Here is a 13,393-nt window from a genome sequence, read left to right on the forward strand (position 1 = left end):
TAAATAAATACTTTAAAAGATTTGTAAAAACTACAAAATCTAGATGCTAATGTCAGTGATAGTTTAGGAGCTGATTTGTAGCCACTTTGGGTTTAAATTAACAAGTTTTTTTTCTTGTTTTTTTTGAAAAATACTATAAAAATCATTAAAAAATAGAAAAGGTATTATGTATAACATTCCTCCATCTGTTCCAACTATTGGCAAAATTGAAACTAAATGTGTGTGTGTGTGTATAAGCCTCTGTTCTTCATCTTCAGAGAAATAAAAGTAGGCAGCATGCAGTATTTGCAGTGGAACACACAAAACATGCAGCATGAATGCTGTGAACGTGTATTTCTACGAAGCTTCCCCCCACCGCCCGCCACCACCCCTCTTTGAATCTAAGTACCATGCACATGAGAATGCAGAATATGAACATCTCAGGGATCCCTGTCCATGACAGATGGAAAGTACCGGTGAAAAGCAATCATGAACTCAAAAGCAAGTCATATGATATTTGTGAATTTAATATGCAAGACATTACCTAGCATTGCTCTACAGGTATATATGATTTTATCTTGCAAATCTTATCAAAACAGTCATGGTTATAAAACCCAATTGATATAATCATACATAAACGTCTGTTCTGGGACAGGTATGCCAAACTGTGATCTCATACCCTACATAAATTAAAATATTCTATACATTTTCCTTGGGCACCTAACATATAATTTTTATGTTTTACCTGCAGTTTCCTGGACATACTTATTAAATAAAAAAGTTCATTAGCACAGAACTATGAAACTGAAAACATAAACTCTGTCACAAGACAGCAGTAAGCATTCTCTAATTTAAAAATAGTATTACTTTTTAAAGCTATCTCAGTTTGAGTCTAAATTACAAAGATTCTACTCATTTTAAGACTCTAACAAGTAAGACAATTTTTTTAAACTATAAAACTCTTTATAACAATATCAGTGTTACTTTGATGATCATGATAATGGTGTATAAAATCTTCACATAAAGATGTTACATTCTGGTTAGCAAGGGATCACCTAAGTGTAATAATGTTGCCAAATGAAGGGGTGAAGTGGAGAAATATGGGCCTCAATATGGGCCTCTTGAGAACACAGACATCTTTCTTAGACCCTCCCAATAATCTAACATAGTGTTTTGCATGTAGTAAAAATTCAACTTTTTTTTTCTTTGAGTAGGCTCCACATCCAGCGTGGAGCCCAAAATTCGGCTTGAACTCATGACCCTGAGATCAAGACCTGTAAAAATTCAACTTTTTTATTAAATTAATTGGAAGCCAATATTTGATACATATGTTGAATTATACTAAAATCATATTGGCCAACAAATGTACCAATGTGCCCATGATAAACACATCAGGTTTTAAAAAAAGGATGTACTACTCAAAGTGTTTATATTATTACTATAAAGGCATTACCTGATACCAGGGAAGGGTTTAGAAGTAACTTAAGAGTTTAGAGGTAACTATTCACTATTTCTACAGAGAGTGTGCTAATAACTATCCTTTTTTTTTTTTTTTTTAAGATTTTACTTTTAAGTAATCTCTACCTCCAATGTGGGGCTCGAACTCACAACCCCGAGATCAAGAGTTGCATGCTCCACCGACTGAGACAGCCACGTGTGCCCCAGTGCTAATAACTCTTTCGTGAAACTATATATAAGCCCTATTATCTACTTGTGTATCAATCCATAAACTGACTAAGAATAAAAAATCCTTAATATTATCTATTAAAAATGCATAAGTGATATTAAAAACACTTTAGATTTCTAAACACAAATTTCTCATTTCCAAGCAGTCCCAGAAAAGCACTAAAAAACATTCCTGGGAATACTGTAAATGTACTTAAAATATCTACAAAGACTTTTCAGTTACTAAATCATTAAATGTCAAGAAACAGCTTAATTGACATTCTGTAGAACTAAAATGCTAATGTAATCCTGCCTCATCTATATATTCTTTTTTAAGTTGTTATAAACAAAATATGCTAATTACCTCTCCCTTCTTTTTTGGTTTTGAGTCTCCATTTTTATCTGTTAGGAATGTACAATGTTTCATTGCTACATATTAAAAATAAAAAATTCCAACATAAAAAATTTTATTAACTGGTTTTATTTTCTCACTAAGCAGAATAGTCATAATGTATTTCTATTGTATGCCTTTATAATTTTATTTGTTCTTTAAATCCCTTACCAATCCTTCGTAAAGTTGTTAAGTTTTTAAATTTTTTTCTTAAACTTATCCTCTTACCTAAGTAACTCATGAATAAATTTTTATTATTCTTTTTTTTTCTTTTATGAAAAAATTATCTTTGAATCTAGGGGAATTTTATTTTTCTATAACATTTTATGTGACTAGAGAGCATGGTAAACCAAAGGGAAAACCCACTTCTATATTTACTAAAAGGCATTTACAATCTCAGAACAATAGATTAATTCTAAAATGTGTAAGTGAAGTTATCACATACATAGTGTTCTATGTCTACATCTAACAATTCTATTATTAGCATGAGCCAATTACCAGACCAAATGCCAGTAATGATGGTGAACTGAAATTGTATATTCTTATATGCTTTTAAGAACCAATGGAATCATTAAGGTTCACTATGAGTATTCAAAGTAGCTGGGATAAAAAGAGTGGCAGATAATGCCTTCCCAGATACCCTAGAATTTATAAGTATTATTAGTTTGATGAGAAAGATGAAAATGGGACTTTTAAATGCTACCACATATAGAAACTCGTGTAGATTTTATATATTCCTTGCTTAAACTAAGTTTTGAAATTAAGAACTATTAGTTCTAGATTTGTGAACTAGAAATTATTTTAATTACTGTATCATTTTAGTGCTTAAAATACCATAAAAAAAGACATGACACTTTATATGGAACTAACTACACTTTTATAGAAAGCTTTGAAATTGGAAACATTCTTTAAAGTCCCTAAAAGAAACAAATACCCTTCACTAATTTAAAAGATGTGACAGAAATGACATTTAACTGAGCTTCCAAGATGAAAATGTGATCCTTAGCATTTAAATATGCACATATATTTTATAACTTTCCAACATCCAGGCAAAATCAGTTGAGCTGCCTAAAAATGTCATGAAAACAAAAGCCATAAAATTTTGCAAGTGTGCTTAAGTGAACCAATAGTGGAACGGAGAAGGAGTAAACCACTGACTGTTCAGAAAATAATCTTAAAAAACAATCCAGATATTTCTGGTCTAAAACACTTATTGTTCAACCTTAGTTATCCTTTTTAAGTATTTCATTTTTCTTTCTGGTAACAAAGACTTCAAATCTAAACATCTTGCCTGATAAAAGTCACCAGATACAAGGACAAAATTTCAGATCAAAGAAGAAAGATATCAAGAGAAAAAAATTATAAGGCCAAGATTCATGTTGCTAAGGGATTGAAAAATCTAGAACACACAAAGTGGCTGCAAACCTGCTTTGTCAACACCTTACATGCCAACCTTCGTTTTCTACTTTTCTTCTTCTTCTTCTTATAGTATTAATGTAAAGTTTAAAACTTTACAAAGAGTTTTTAGTTTCAATCAGTATCAATCCACTATTTAGAAACAAAAAAAGAAAGGAAGGAAGGAAGAAAGAAAGAAAGAAAAAAAGACTTATGAAGAAGTCTGAAAACGAGACCGACCTATACCCTGGGTGAGATTGGATGGGTTAAGTGTCTCTGGCACTATTTGTCTTCACTATTGACAGACACTGTCACACAACCCACCACACGATGCCTGTCTCTGAATGGCGAAGCTAGAATGCAAGTTAAGTGTATTAATAGAAAAAACAACTAGCATCCCAGCATATAAAATAAGCAATCCAGATTACTTTACCAAAAGCAAAAGCAAAAAACAAAAATTGTAGGGTTGATCATTTAATTTACATGTTTAACAATTTCAATTTCCCATTTGTACTTTTCCCACCCAACATAAGTTTACATGCCACAATAAGCAATGTTTTAAAACAAACTTTAAAAAAAATTAAATTATCAACATCCAAATAAATGCCATGTGGAAAAATTTCTTATCCAAAATTTTTGTTAACTCATATTCACCAATTTGTTCTCCTGTTTACTAATGCAATCTAATCCATAAGCCAGAATGCTCTCTTTCTCAGATGTTTTTAGGCTGTGCCTTTACCCAAATTCTCTTATAGGGTAGAAGAGAATATGCTCTGACCAATACACTCAAGCAGAAAGACATAATCTGTATTTTAGCAGAAAAAGAATCTTTTCATTTCTCAGGCCAACTTTCACATACTTCTTTATACCCCTAAAAAAAAGTTACCAATTTTCACTTTTAAACTACATAAATTTTTGATCCTAGAGGCTCTATTTTAAAAAATAATTAGCACTGTTGCTGAAGCTGAAATGTTTGTTACTGATTTATTGGAAACCATCTTTTTCTTCCCCAGGCCAAGAAATTGCCAGTCAGGGTTCTAATACTACACAATAATTATTCTATTTTTAATCTAAATTCTCCTAAAATAATTATTTTTACCTTGACAGAGTGACATTAATATATTCACAAAATATTTATTAAAGAATGTTTCCTGAAAAATAAAATGTTTAGAAAAATTGTAAGTGTCCTGACATTTATAGCAATATTTTAAATATATCTAAGCATGGTGTAAGACATGTACTAGGTATATATTATGCAATTTGGTGGAGGTTTTTTTGTTTTTATTTAAAAAATTTTTTTAAGTTTATTTATTTATTTTGAGAAGAGAGAGAGAAAGTAAGCAGTGGAGGGGCAGAGGTGGGGGGGGTGGAGAGAGAGAGAGAACCCTAAGCAGACTCCTCGCTGTCAGTGCAGAGCCCAACCTGGGGCTTGAACTCACGAACCATAAGATCACAACCTGAACCGAAACCAAGAGTTGGACGTGTCACTGAGTCACCAGGCGCCCCTGCAATTTTTTTTAAATCATTTCCTATTGGAAAAGAAAGATGCTTTCTATGATCCAGTGATTACAGTACTACTGGGCAGCATCACTGGTCAATACTGGATGAAGAGACTAAAGCCCAGAACAAATCCTTTACCTCAAGTAGATTAAACACAAAAGGGAGTACTTACACTAGCTGATAACTATATTTATCACAATGTCAAAAACTCGAAGAAGTACAGGGAAAAAAAAAAAAGACAATCATTTTACTACTTGAAAGGCAATGTTAAGACAAAAACAGAGATTATCACTATATTAATTTAGATAAGAATTAAAAAGAACAAGTCTGAAGGATGCTATTTGAAGGTCACCTCAATGCTTCATCATATAATACACTTTATTTAGATTAAATAATAAAGGTACTCCTGCCAACTCTAGTCCAATGTCTTCACATTTCTTTGTTTTAGACTAGGAGACCAAAAAGGGGAAAGAAAATAGTATTTGTATCATTAAAATCTTGTAATATAATTAATCAGATTTTACATCTGGGTCTGTATTAGATACTGGATTCAACTGCAGACAAAACAAAGTGTCTAAGCAAAAAATAGAAGGTAAGTCATACATTGCCCTACCAGCAGTTTTGATACCCGATCATGCAAATGTATCACTTCACTTAAAAAAAAAAAAAAAAAAAAAAAAAAAAAAGGAAGAGAATTCGAGGAAGAACTCTTAAATAGTCACCTTTCAGAACATCCCTTTGGGAAATGTCTGTTCTCCCTATGACTCATCATATTCTATCAATGTCTGTTTTATAGACAAGGGCTCCTATTGAGAGAGTGTCAACATGAAAGAATAAGTCAGAATGTAAATACCATGCCCCAAAAGCGGCTCTATCTTGGCTGACAGGCAAAAATTCAAAATAAGGTAAAACACAGACTGGATGAGAATGGAAAGAAAAAAGCAAAATAAGTTTAAAAACCTTATTTCTATAAAAATAAGATCTATTTTTTAAAACCTTATTAACAAGTGAACACATGAACAAATGAACACATGATACACATTATACAAATGAACAAATGAACACATGATACACATGTGGGAGAAAAGTCAATGTTTACTGAATGATCACTAATTGTTAGGTAATGTTAAGCATTTTACATATTTATACTCCTAATAACCTTAAGAAAAAGTTGGTATCAATGTCTATTCACAGGGGCAATATTACAAATTTATTTAACGTCCACAAAATTCTGTCTATATGATAGAAATGATAGTAATGAGATTCAAATTAGATCCTTAAGATTCCAAAATCCATATTATAATACGTGTGTGTGTGCATGTGTGTGTGAGTGATATCTAGAATATGCCTGTATAGTCCTGGCACTTTGAGGTGCTTTCTCATTTATTTTCTGATTAAATTTAATTGACAGTAACACCTTTTCATGAAGGAATGACATGGGGGGAATGAGTTTTACCTCAGTGGGCTAAATAAATACTACTGATGGACATCTACTTGCATTTATGAATGAAAGATAAGGTACCCTCACTTATGCCAAAAATAAGTTCACCAAGCGTCCTATATAGCTCATACCTTTATTACCTTTCTAAATGTGTATTTATTTATTTTGACAGAGAGAAGAGCACATGCATGAGAGAGAGCTGGGCAGGGGCAGAGAGAGGGAGACAGAGAATCCCAAGCAGGCTTCAGGCTATCAGCACAGAGCCAGTGTGGGGTTCGAACTCACAAACCATGAGATCATGACCCGAGCTGAAATCGAGTCGAAAACTTAACCAACTGAAACCATATGGTATCTGTCTTTCTCTGTATGGCTTATTTCACTTAGCATTACACTCTCCAGTTCCATCCACGTTGCTACAAAGGGCCATATTTCCATATGGTTTCACTCTTATGTGGATCCTGAGAAACTTAACAGGAACCCATGGGGGAGGGGAAGGAAAAAAAAAAAAAAAGAGGTTAGAGTGGGAGAGAGCCAAAGCATAAGAGACTGTTAAAAACTGAGAACAAACTGAGGGTTGATGGGGGGTGGGAGGGAGGGGAGGGTGGGTGATGGGTATTGAGGAGGGCACCTTTTGGGATGAGCACTGGGTGTTGTATGGAAACCAATTTGTCAATAAATTTCAAAAAAAAAAAAAAAAAAAAAAAAAAAAAAAAAAAAACAAAAACACAAAAAAACTGAAAAAAAAAAAAAAAAAAGAAAACTTAACCAACTGAGCCATCCAGGTGCCTCACCTTTATTACTTTTTAAAAACATAGTTGATTGGACATTTTGACTTACTTTTTTTAAACTTTTTAAAAAATAATTTCTACCTTTTTAAGATTTATTTATTTTGAGAGAGAGAGAGAGAGAGAGGGAGAGAGAGAGTATGTGTAAGTGGGGGAGAGGCAGAGAGAGAGGAAGAGATAAAGAATCCCAAACATGTTCCATACTGTCAGTGTGGAGCCCAATGCGAGGCTCAAACCTGTGAACTGTGAGATCATGATGTGAGCTGAAACCAAGAATCAGACGCTTAACTGACAGAGCCACCCAGGCACCTCATTTTGACTTATTTTAATCAACTCCTACATGGTGTTTTTTAAAATATGAAATATTTTAAATTAATACTTATGTTTCCTTTGCTCATATTTTAACAAATGCTAACATTTTACTACATATGATTTTATGTTTAAGAGAAGAAAAGTAACAGAAACAGATGAAATCTCTTGTTGTATCCTACCCTAATCCCTTCTCCTCACTCCTGCCCCAGCTGGAGTACTATTTATATAACTTTATTCGTATATTTACACAACTAATTGTTATAAAACAATTACTTATGGCAATTAGTATGGTAACACCTTTTACTTATGATATCATCAATCTTATTGGTGATATAAGAAAGTAAGTCCACTTCTGTGCATTGCTTTGTTAATGTGAAATTGTGTAAAATACATACGGATAGAAACGGTGTCTATTTTATGTATGTATTTTGTCTATGAAAGGTTGAAAATCTGTGAGCAGTTTTAAAATGCTAATCTACAGACTCAGGTAATATAAAAATGTGCTTTTTCTAACAGAAACAGAATAAATCGCAGTTATTTATAAAGTTGTTGCTAAAAATTATAAGCGGACATTTAAGGAATAAATCAACAAGTTGTGTGTACTTTTTGTCAACGATAATTCATAATACAGTTAGCCTCTTGAATTAGTACTTGTTTCTGAATTAACCATTATGGCCCAAGTTTGTTTATGCTTTTCATTTTAATAGCGCAGATGTTAACATAAATCTATATACACATACATATATATTTCTGTATGTATAAATGTATACATTTAGATTTACTATATAATTACAATAAAAAGACAGAATAAGGAGTAGAGTTTTTATTTTTTATTAAAAAAATTGTTAATGTTTATCTAATTTTGAGAGACAGAAGAGCAGGAGTGGGGGAGGGGCAGAGATACAGAGGGAGGGGCAGAGAGAGCGGGAGATACAGAATCCAAAGCAAGCTCCACGTTGCTGTCAGTACAGAGTCAGATGCAGGGTTTGAATCCACGAACTGCAAGATCACGACCTGAACTGAAGTCGGCCGCTTAACCAACTGAGCCACCCAGGTGCCCCAAGAGGAGCAGAGTTTTTAAACGTACTTGCAACATGTTTGTAACTAGAATCTGACTTCCTTCTGAGGTGGTCCTGTTTTCTAGAAAAAGTAGAAATGGCCATATGGAACAACCAAGATTAACTCATACTTTAGCTCACCACATCAATATATAGGTTACATAGGTGAATCATCTTTCCAGGTAATGAGTTTTGAGTTTAATTTTAGGAATAGTATACTAAATAAATGGCCAAAACTCTGAAATATGTTTACCTAGTTAACCTAGGACAGCAATCAAAGACAAACTGGCTCTCAAAATTTATTCAACTCAAGAAAATGCAAATTATATAACTATAAATACTTTCTAACATAGTAAATAAGTTGTGAATCACTTTTATTAAAACTTAATATTCTTCTAGAAATCATATTCCCATTTTTTCTTTTTTTTTTTTAATTTGAGAGAGTGAGCGTGCGCAAGCAGGGGAAAGGGGCGGAGGGAAAGAGAGAGAATCTTAAGCAGGATCCACAATCCACGCAGAGCCAGAGGTGGGGCTCAATCCTACAACCCCAGGATCATGATCTGAGCCGAAATCAAGAGTCAGATGCTCAAGTGACTGAGCTATCCGGGTACCCCCATATTCCCATTTTGTAGATCTTGAAACTTGCAGAGTTAAAGGGGAGTATGGCTTTTCCAATTCAATATCCTACACACTGCTTAGTCCAGGAACTACAGTTTCCTTAAGTGAAATAACAGCACACAATTCTCTGAAGTGCAGTAGCAAGAAGAAAAGAACTTAGATCCCAGCAGGAAAGAAGAGAGGTAGCTTGTGCCTGGAAGCATTGAGATATGATGATGATGCAAATTGTCTACCACAATTCCTCTTACATAGTAGGAACTCAAAAATGGTAACTTACAGTTTCTTTAATTCATTTTTTTATACAGCCTGTTGTTATCGATGGTTTAGAAATTCTATGATTTTATTAGGTGATTAAGATGTCTGAAACAAATTGAAACATGGTTGTCCTTCTTTGATTACAGGACATTCATTTAGCTCTCTCGTGTCCTCTCCTCTAATATAAATAGCACTCAATTAGGTTCTTTCAGTATAGCAAATACCTGTTAGATACTTGTGATTTATTAACTGCTATAGCACAAAATTCAAAGCACTATTCAATAAGACTCTCTCTTCCAACAGAGAAGTTTATTAGATGGATCACTTCACGTAAAGTTATTAACTAAAATTACAGCCTTTTTAAAAACCTGTAGTCATCTAACTAGTAGAGATAGTCAACAGACATTTCTATTTACATGCCTAATCTGCTGGTATACCTACACATGCTAAAAAGTGTCTTGAGACTGTATTACTTCTAGAAGTATTAATATATAATTACTGAAAGTAACAATTTTACAAAAACAAATAACAAAAGAATCACCAATTATTTTTTTTTTTTTTTTTTTTAATTTTTTTTTTTTTTTCAACGTTTATTTATTTTCGGGACAGAGAGAGACAGAGCATGAACAGGGGAGGGGCAGAGAGAGAGGGAGACACAGAATCGGAAACAGGCTCCAGGCTCTGAGCCATCAGCCCAGAGCCCGACGCGGGGCTCGAACTCACAGACCGCGAGATCGTGACCTGGCTGAAGTCGGACGCTTAACCGACTGCGCCACCCAGGCGCCCCCTGAATCACCAATTATTCTTAAGATTCTCTGGCTGAATTATAAAACCTATGGTTCGATTAATTATTCATTGTTTATCTCATGAATTAGCATAAAAATTATAAAGAAACCTTAAACAGTTACCTTAGCAAAATCTTATTTTGATATAAACTAATAAACATAATGCCATATACCAAAATGAAGAAAAAGAGTCTGGGATAGAAAAAGAAAACAATCTGATTTCTTAAAATGAAGATTAAAGTTTATTGTTCACTTCTGTGAAAGACTTCCTATTTTACTTAAGTAAATCTAAGGATTAAAAATTATAAACATGTAAGTAGGTTAAAAAAAATACTTGATTGGTATATGAGTTATATATCAACAAAGCTGTTATTTAAGAAAATTGCCTGCCATATCTTTTTGCAAAAACTCCCTCAACTCTGGTGTCACTGTTTTAGTTTTCTAAAATAATACTTGCATTTTAGTTCTTTATAACCTATACTATAGGATTCCCCCCACCCCACAAAAAAAACCCAAATAACAAAAAGAATCCTTTCACAATTTGCATTTCTTGAGCAACTCCTTATTTTGCCAAAAATGCCATTAATTCATTTGGATAACTTTTTTTGTGTTAGGAAAATGGCCCGTCTTAACTACTAAGAACTTATAATAATGTTCAGAAGGTCTGTATTTCTAAAACTTATTCATTCACATATTGAACCTTGAACTCTCAACTACCGTTCTAGTGGGACAAAAGCAGAGGTCTTTAAAAAATGAGGAGTACAATTTGAAGACTGGCGACTCTCAACTACACCTCCCAGATTCTGACACTTGGCCCATGGAGAGGAGAGGAGGTGTAGAAGTAATCTCTCTTTCTCTCAGCCCCAACTCTGAAACTTACCAGATAAAAAGAATTTACTGATGGGAGTATGTAAAAGTGTGAATAGCATACAAGCAGAAAAATTTTAAGAGATACTTTTTTACCCAATATTCTGGATTGTGGATTAGCAGCACCAATTTTACTCATTCCCTCAGTAACATGTAAAGGGAAAAAATCTAGATTGGCGAATCTGAGAAACACATTTTTAATAATTAATAAAAAAAGTACATGAACACCTACATGCCCAGCCTCTAAATTTTAAAATTTAAATTGATTTAGAACTTGTGAAACACAAACCTTTATGGCAGAACTAGAAGTCTGTTCCCACCAGGCCCTCATACCTGATAGCAGCCAATCCGGCTCCTTCAAAACTCTGAAGAATTAACTACATCAAGAGTCATCATTTTTATGCATTTCATATTTAAACAGCAAATGTATAGATTTAAAAAAAAACTCACAGAAGTCTAAATTAATGTGCCTTTCCCTAGATGTCAAGTCTTTTGGTCAGGAAACACTGAGTAACTGGTAATTTACTCCAAATCCTTCTCTTTGACAGTTATGTCACTAAAGATATTAATATGTTAAATAAAAAAGCAACTCTATAATGATATACACTAACTGATTTCCCTACAATAATTACTCTGTAATATAAACTCTCTTACCTATAATGTTATATGACAAAAACTATTTTACCAATAAGACAGAATCCTAGAATAATATTATATTGGTTACTAAAGTAAAGTTATGTAAAAAAAAGTTACAAATGACTTGGTTGTAGACCACAGAAACTTTCTGTATGTGAATATAAGACAACTGCCAATGTCACCCCCTTACTCTCTTCATCATCTTTATAATGTGAATAACTTCTCAATCTAGTAAGAATTTATTACTTCAGAATACGTCCTTTGGTTAATTCTCTTATTTTTATGATTTTTCAACTCATATCTTTCAATTTAATTTATGTGGATAGGATTTTCTGAAATATATGGAGGGAGGGAGGATCAACATTCTATTAGTGATTCAAATTCAAGAACTTTCAATATTTATATATAACAATTTGAAACTGAGTTTGGCATTATTTAAAAGGAAGTGTTCTTTTCCAAACCTAACTGACATTTTTTCAGCTTTTAAAAGGAACTGGATCTACTGTCAACAGATGTTAAAAAGCACAGAAGAAACAGACTTTTAGTTCTATATAGATTCAACAAGTCTATAAAAAACAATCTCAAAAGATATAAAAGAAATCAGTTAGTCAATTTCTACTTGTGGATTTAAAGTGAAATATTTCATTACAACCTTTTTTCATATTTTATAATCTGATACAATTTTATGCAATATTTAAAATTTTAAATTCCAGAAAAAAATATTCCAGAACCCAGTGCATATAATGTAAAACCAGGTCATCTTACCAATTTGATTGTTAAAAAGTTCACAATTAAATCCACAGAATCTGTTAGAAAATGTCTGGCAACACATGAACAGTGAGCAGGGCTGATAAGTTTCCTTGCTATGTTTAAAGTTTTCCTGCCCTCAGCCAGAAAGGCTGCATACTGCCATATACAGCTCAGGGAAAAGACTGGTACACAAGGTTAATGATACACTGGTTAATGCATACAAGAAAAATATATGAAGTCCTATTATAGTACCAAATCCTCATTTAAATCACCTTTCACTTCACCATTCTTTTTGAAATGAAATGAATTTACTGAAAACAATGCTGCGATGGATGTTAAGTACCATTTTAAAAGATGAGAGGTATCATTGGATAAGAAACCTCTATTTAGAACGATAGATACAACTTCAGAGAATATATTATATATTTTTTTCCTTTGTTTTAAAAAACCAAATACACTTTGCAATCTATAAAACCCAACTAAAAAAAGAATTACAGTTGGGCAATCTAGTATTATTGTAAGCACTCATTAATTTATCAATAATCAAGACTTTTTCTATTACCTTATCTGTCAATCTTTTATTCTGGTTCAATAAAAAATTGAACCAATTTTATGTAATTATAAAGTGTATGATTTGAGAGCTGAGTAAAAATAAACTTGATAAATTTCAAACATTACTTTCTATACTTTTTCACTGATATATCAAAATACCTTTATATAAAAATTACATTCAAATTTCCCATTACTTTCAACTGAATTTAAAAGAAGTCTTAAGTCACATGTTTTTAAATGTAGGGAAAAGGTTGTAGTAACATGCTACAAACAGAAAAGAGACTTGAGTGCTAGAGTCCTTTTTCAGGTTATACAAAATCAAATATTTTTCCCTTTCAGCAAATTTTTAAAAATAATTGTTTAAAATAGAGACTCAAATGTAATTTTCTATCCATAGCTTGGTA

At 32.6% G+C, this 13,393-nt stretch overlaps 1 protein-coding gene across 7 annotated transcripts in view; it reads right to left on the reverse strand.

Moving 5' to 3' along the window:
• NFAT5 (nuclear factor of activated T cells 5) overlaps positions 1-13,393 on the reverse strand; it is a 125,634-nt gene that overhangs the window by 66,707 nt on the left and 45,534 nt on the right. The gene's annotated exons all lie outside the window — the stretch shown is intronic.

This window comes from Lynx canadensis, chromosome E2 (genome assembly GCF_007474595.2).
Source record: "Lynx canadensis isolate LIC74 chromosome E2, mLynCan4.pri.v2, whole genome shotgun sequence".
NCBI lineage: Eukaryota > Metazoa > Chordata > Mammalia > Carnivora > Felidae > Lynx > Lynx canadensis.